Below are 6,535 nucleotides of genomic sequence, written 5' to 3' on the forward strand. Positions count from 1 at the left end.
GCACTTGAGAAGAAATTATAATCTGCTGTTTTTGGATGGAATGTGCTATAAATATCAATTAAATCTATCTGGTCTTTTGTGTCATTTAAAGCTTCTGTTTCCTTATTTATTTTCATTTTGGGTGATCTGTCCATTGACGTAAGTGAGGTGTTAACGTCCCCCGGTATTATTGTGTTACTGTCGATTTCCTGTTTTATAGCTGTTAGCAGTTGCCTTAGTATTGAGGTGCTCCTATGTTGGGTGCATATATATTTATAATTGTTATATCTTCTTCTTGGATTGATCTCTTGATCATTATGTAGTGTCCTTCCTTGTCTCTCTCTTTTTCTTTTCTTTTTTTTTTTTTTTGTGGTATGCGGGCCTCTCACTGTTGTGGCCTCTCCTGTTGCGGAGCACAGGCTCTGGACGCGCAGGCCCAGCGGCCATGGCTCACGGGCCCAGCTGCTCCGCAGCATGTGGGATCTTCCCAGACCGGGGCACGAACCCGTGTCCCCTGCATTGGCAGGTGGACTCTCAACCACTGCGCCACCAGGGAAGCCCCTCTCTCTTTTTTTTTAAAGAGTATACCTTGGCCTCAGTAGGTGATTGTGATTATGTGCTATAATATAACTATGTTTATTTTTTTTATGATATTTTATTTATTTATTTATTTATTTTACTTATTTTTGGCTGCGTTGGGTCTTCGTTGCTGCATGTGGGCTTTCTCTAGTTGAGGCAAGTGAGGGCCACTCCCTGTTGCAGTGCGTGGGCCTCTCATTGCCGTGGCCTCTCCTGTTGCAGGGCACAGGCTCTAGGCACGCGGACTTCAGTAGTCATGGCACGTGAGCTCAGTAGTTGTGGCTCAAGGGCTCCAGAGCTCAGGCTCAGCAGTTGTGGCACAGGAGCCTAGTTGCTCTGCAGTATGTGGGATCTGCCCGGACCAGGGCTCAAACCCGTGTTCCCTGCATTGGCAGGCGGATTCCCAACCACTGCGCCACCAAGGAAGCCCCTTCCTTGTCTCTTTTAACTTTCTTTATTTTAAAGTCTACTTTATCTGATATGAGTATTGCTACTCCAGCTTTCTTTTGATTTCCATTTGCATGGAATCTTTTTCCATCCCCTCACATTCAGTCTGTATGTGTCCCTAGGTCTGAAGTGGGTCTCTTGTAGACAGCATATATATGGGTCTTGTTTTTGTATCCATTCAGCAAGCCTTTGTCTTTTGGTTGGAGCATTTAATCCATTCATGTTTAAGGTAATTATTGATATGTATGTTCCTATGACCATTTTATTAATTGTTTGGGGTTTGTTTTTGTAGGTCCTTTTTTTTTCTTGTGTTTGCCACTTAGAGAAGTTCCTTTAGCATTGGTTGTAGAGCTGGTTTGGTGGTGCTGAATTCTCTTAGCTTTTGCTTGTCTGTAAAGCTTTTGATTATCCATTGAATCTGAATGAGATCCTTGCTGGGTAGAGTAATCTTGGTTGTAAGTTCTTGTCTTTCATCACTTTAAGTATATTACGACACTCCCTTCTGGCTTGTAGAGTTTCTGCTGAGAAATCAGCTGTTAACCTTATGGTAGTTCCCTTGTATGTTATTTGTCATTTTTCCCTTGCTGCCTTCAATAATTTTTCTTTGTCTTTAATTTTTGCCAATTTGATTACTATGTGCCTCGGTGTGTTTCTCCTTGGGTTTATCCTGTGTGGGACTCTCTGTGCTTCTTGGACTTTGGTGGCTATTTCCTTTCCCATGTTAGGGAAGTTTTCGACTATAATCTCTTCAAATATTTTCTTGGGTCCTTTCTCTCTCTCTCTTCTCCTTCTGGGACCCCTATAATGCAAATGTTTTTGTGTTTAATGTGTTTAAGACCCAGAGGTCTCTTAGGCTGTCTTTATTTCTTTTCATTCTTTTTTCTTTATTCTGTCCCGCAGCAGTGGATTCCACCATTCTGTCTTCCAGGTCACTTATCCATTCTTCTGCCTCAGTTATTCTGGTATTGATTCCTTCTAGTGTAGTTTTCATTTCAGTTATTGTATTGTTCATCTCTGTTTGTTTGTTCTTTAATTCTTCTAGGTCTTTGTTAAACATTTCTTGTGTCTTCTCGATCTTTGCCTCCATTCTTTTTCCGAGGTCCTGGATCATCTATCATCTTCACTATCATTATTCTGAATTCTTTTTCTGGAAGGTTGCCTATCTCTATTTCATTTAGTTGTTTTTCTGGGGTTTTATCTTGTTCCTTCATCTGGTACGTAGTAGCCTTTTCATCTTGTCTGTCTTTCTGTGAATGTGGCTTTTGTTCCACAGGCTGCAGGATTGTACTTCTTTTTGCTTCTGCTGTCTGCCCTCTGGTTGATGAGGCTATCTAAGAGGCTTGTGCAAGTTTCCTGATGAGAGGGACTGATGGTGGGTAAAGCTGACTGTTGCTCTGGTGGGCAGAGCTCAGTAAAACTTTAATCCACTTGACTGCTGATGGGTAGGGCTGGGTTCCCTCCCTGTTGGTTGTTTGGCATGAGGCAACCCAACACTGGAGACTACCTGGGCTCTTTGGTGGGGCTAATAGTGGACTCTGGGAGGGCTCACACCAAGGAGTTCTTCCCGAACTTCTGCTGCCAGTGTCCTTGTCCCCATGGTGAACCACAACCACCCCCCACCTCTTCAGGAGGCCTTCCAACACTAGCAGGTAGGTCTGGTTCAGTCTCCTATGGGGTCACTGCTCCTTCCCCTGGGTCCTGATGCACACACTACTTTGTGTGTGCCCTCCAAGAGTGGAGTCTCTGTTTCCCCCAGTCCTTTCAAAGTCCTGTAATCAAATCCCACTAACCTTCAAAGTCTGATTCTCTAGGAATTCCTCCTCCTGTTGCCGGACCCCCAGGTTGGGAAGCCTGACGTGGGGCTCAGAACGTTCACCCCAGTGGGTGGACTTCTGTGGTATAAGTGTTCTCCAGTCTGTGAGTCACCCACCCAGCAGTTATGGGATTTGATTTCACTGTGATTGTGCCCCTCCTACCATCTCATTGTGGTTTCTCCTTTGTCTTTGGATGTGGGGTATCTTTCTTGGTGAGTTCCAGTGTCTTCCTGTTGATGATTGTCCAGCAGCTAGTTGTGACTCTGGTGTTCTCACAAGAGAGAGTGACAGCACGTCCTTCTACTCTGCCAGCTTGGTTCAGGGCCAGGGAAATGGAGAAACCAGTTTTTCTCACCACTTTCCAGCTATTTTCACTCACTGCATGTGTAGAAAATGAAATTGTTTTCAGCACCCTGGGGTAAATGGATGAGGATGCTTGCTACTGAAGACCAGTGGCCCAGGGGTTCTGGCTGCCTCAGGCTCGACTGGGCCATGGGTGAGAGCTAAGGAGATCGGGATCTCATCAGTCCATAAGCCTTTTGTGGCTGACTGCTGGGGAAACTCAATGTGAGGAAACTTTTAAGGAAAGAAAATGCAAATGAGAAAAGAGCTTTGGGTGAACTTTTTAGGAATAATTATGTTTTAGGACTGTCCATCTAAAAATAATCTCTCCAGGGACTTCCCTGGTGGTACAGTGGTTAAGACTCCACACTTCCACTGCAGTGGTCACAGAGGCTCGATCCCTGGTCTGGGAACTAAGATCCTACATGCTGCGTGGGGTTGCGGCTAAAAAAAAAAATCTCTCCATATATCAACAACATGAAAATTTAGAGTTGTGCTAAATTAAGTTAAATGATGGAAGTTTATTGAATAACTAGGTCATTTCCAAATAAAATAAGATACTGAAACATTAATTACTGAACATTGGCTTCCTTTTACAGAGAAACAAAAGGTTTAGAACTATTAATAAATGTTTGGTGGGCTTCCCTGGTGGCCCAGTGGTTAAGAATCTGCCTGCCAATGAAGGGGACATGGGTTCGAGCCCTGGTCCGGGAAGATCCCACATGTCGCAGAGCAACTAAGCCTGTGCACCACAACTACTGAGCCCACACGCCTAGAGCCCATGCTCTGCAACAAGAGACGCCACCGCAGTGAGAAGCCCGTGCATTGCAATGAAGAGTAGCCCCCGCTCATTGCAACAAGAGAAAGCCCACGCACAGCAACAAAGACCCAATGCAGTCAAAAATAAATAAATAAATTTATTTTTAAAAAAACTCTCAGCAAACTAGGAATAGAGAGGAACTTTCTCAACTTGATAAAGACGATCTACAAAAAACCTACAGCTAACATTATACCTAGTGGTGAGAAACTTGAAGATTTCCTGCTAAGATCAGAAATGAGGCAAGGATGTCCCCTCTCACCGCTGTTTTTCAACATCATACTGAAAGCCTAGCTAATATGATAAGACAAGAAAAGGAAATGAAAATATACAGATTGAGAAGGAAGAAATAAAACTTTCTGTGATCAAACAGTTTTGTTTTTTTTTAGAACAATAAACACCTTTATTACATGAGCTAAGATAGGAGGGAAGAGGATTTATTTGCCTTTCCGGGCCTTGATTTTCCTCAGATAGAACTCCAGCTCCTTTCCCTCTAGCACATAACCGTCTGCTCTGCCACACTGTCCTGGTCTTGAAGCAATGCATGCAAGAAACTTGCCCTGCTGGAACTGCTCCTCTAGAAGACTGCTGATTTTGGCATTCTTTTTCCTTTCATCATATTTCTTCTGAATTTTTTTTTGAACCTTTTTTTGTTTAAAATCTCTTCCTCCTCAGGAGTCAGCCTGGCCCCCTTCTTGCAGCCCAGGGGCAGTGTATAGTGAGACTCGTACCACTGTTGGTACGTGTGCTGTCGATGAGCACGATGCAGTTCTTCACCAGGGTCTTAGTATGGACCAGTTCGTTGTTGGATGCATTATAGACAACATCAGTGATCCTTGTCTTGCGTGTACAACACTCTGAGCCCCAGGAGAAGTTCCCCACGTCCAGCCTCAAGGCCCGGTACTTCTTGTCGCCTCCTCACACACAGACTGTGTGTATGAGGCAGGGGCCACTCTTGGTGTTGGCAGTGGGGTGTCCCAGCTCATACTTCCACTTCTTGTGGTAGGGCTTTCTCTTGCCCCCAGTCTTGCAGCGCTTGTGCCAGTGTCCTGAGAAATGCCTCCATGTGGAAGTGGGGTCAGAAGCCTGAGCCAGGGAGCCCGGGGCCAGCCCACCAGCCCAGCACCCTGCCTCACGCTCAGCTCTCCAAGGTTGGCTCCCCCTTGATCAAACAAACTTTGATCATCTATGTAGAAAATCTGAAAGAATCAACATTAAAAAAAAAACCAAAAAACCTCCTGGAACTAATAAGTGATCCTAGTTGCAGGATACAAGGTTGCAGGATACAAGATGGATATTCAAAATTCAATTGTTTTCTTACCATGAAAAAGTGGAATTTGAAATTAATAATATAATATCATTGTGGAATCTAAAATATGGCACAAATAAACTTATCTATGAAACAGAAACAGATTCACAGACATAGAGAATAGACTTGTGGTTGCCAAGGGGGGAGGGGTGTGGGTGAGGGATGGAGTGGGAGTTCCGGGTTAGCAGCTGCAAACTAGTATTTATAGAATGGATAAACAACAAAGTCTTACTTTATAGCACAGGGCACTATATTCAATATCCTGTGATAAACAATAATGAAAAAGAATATAAAAAAGAATGTATGTATATGTATAACTGAATCACTTTGCCATACAGCAGAAATTAACACAACATGAAAATCAACTATAGTTCGATAAAAAGAAAAAATCTAGTATCATTTACATTAGCACCCCCAAAAATGAAATACGTATGAATCTAACAAATATGTACGAGATTTATATGAGAAAAATCTACAAAACTCTGATGAAAGAAATCAAAGAAGAACTAAATAAATGGAAAGATATTCCATATTCATGGGTAGGAAGATACAATACTGTCACAATGTCAGTTCTTCCAAACTTGATTGTGATTCAACACAATCCCAATAAAAATCCCAACAAATTAATTTATGGACTTTAATAAACTGATTCTAAAGTTTCTATGAAGGGTAAAAGACCCTGTTTGCACCTTGATTTGTCTGCTGAAAATGTGAACTAGTAAAAATGAAGTAACTGGAAAAAAAAAATAGCCAACACAATATTGAAGGAAGAGAATAAAGTTAGAGGATTGACACTACTCAACTTCAAGATTTACTATAAAGCTACAGTCATCAAGACAGTGTTGTATTGGTGGAAGAATAGACAAATAGAGTAACAGAACAGAGTAGAAAGCCCAGAAATAGAACCACATAAATGTAGTCAACTGATCTTTGACAAAGGAGCAAAGACAATACAATGGAGAAAAGAGAGTCTTTTCAACAAATGGTGCTGGAAGAGCTGGACATTATATGCAAAATAAATGAATCTAGGGACTTCCTTGGTGGTGCAGTGGTTAAGAATCCACCTGCCAATGCAGGGGACATGGGTTCGATCCCTGGTCCAGGAAGATCCCACATGCTGCAGAGCAACTAAGCCCGTGTACCACAACTACTGAGTCTGTGCTCTAGAGCCCGTGAGCCACAACTACTGAGCCCACGCGCCACAACAACTGAAGCCCACACACCTAGGGCCCATGCTCCACAACAAGA

The 6,535-nt window shown here is 42.9% G+C and overlaps 1 pseudogene; it reads right to left on the bottom strand.

The window, feature by feature from the left end:
* Window positions 1-4,364: 4,364 nt before the first annotated feature.
* The window catches only part of LOC102992918 (40S ribosomal protein S8-like), a 24,172-nt pseudogene continuing 22,001 nt past the window's right edge, over window positions 4,365-6,535 (bottom strand).

Source organism: Physeter macrocephalus, chromosome 2 (genome assembly GCF_002837175.3).
Source record: "Physeter macrocephalus isolate SW-GA chromosome 2, ASM283717v5, whole genome shotgun sequence".
NCBI lineage: Eukaryota > Metazoa > Chordata > Mammalia > Artiodactyla > Physeteridae > Physeter > Physeter macrocephalus.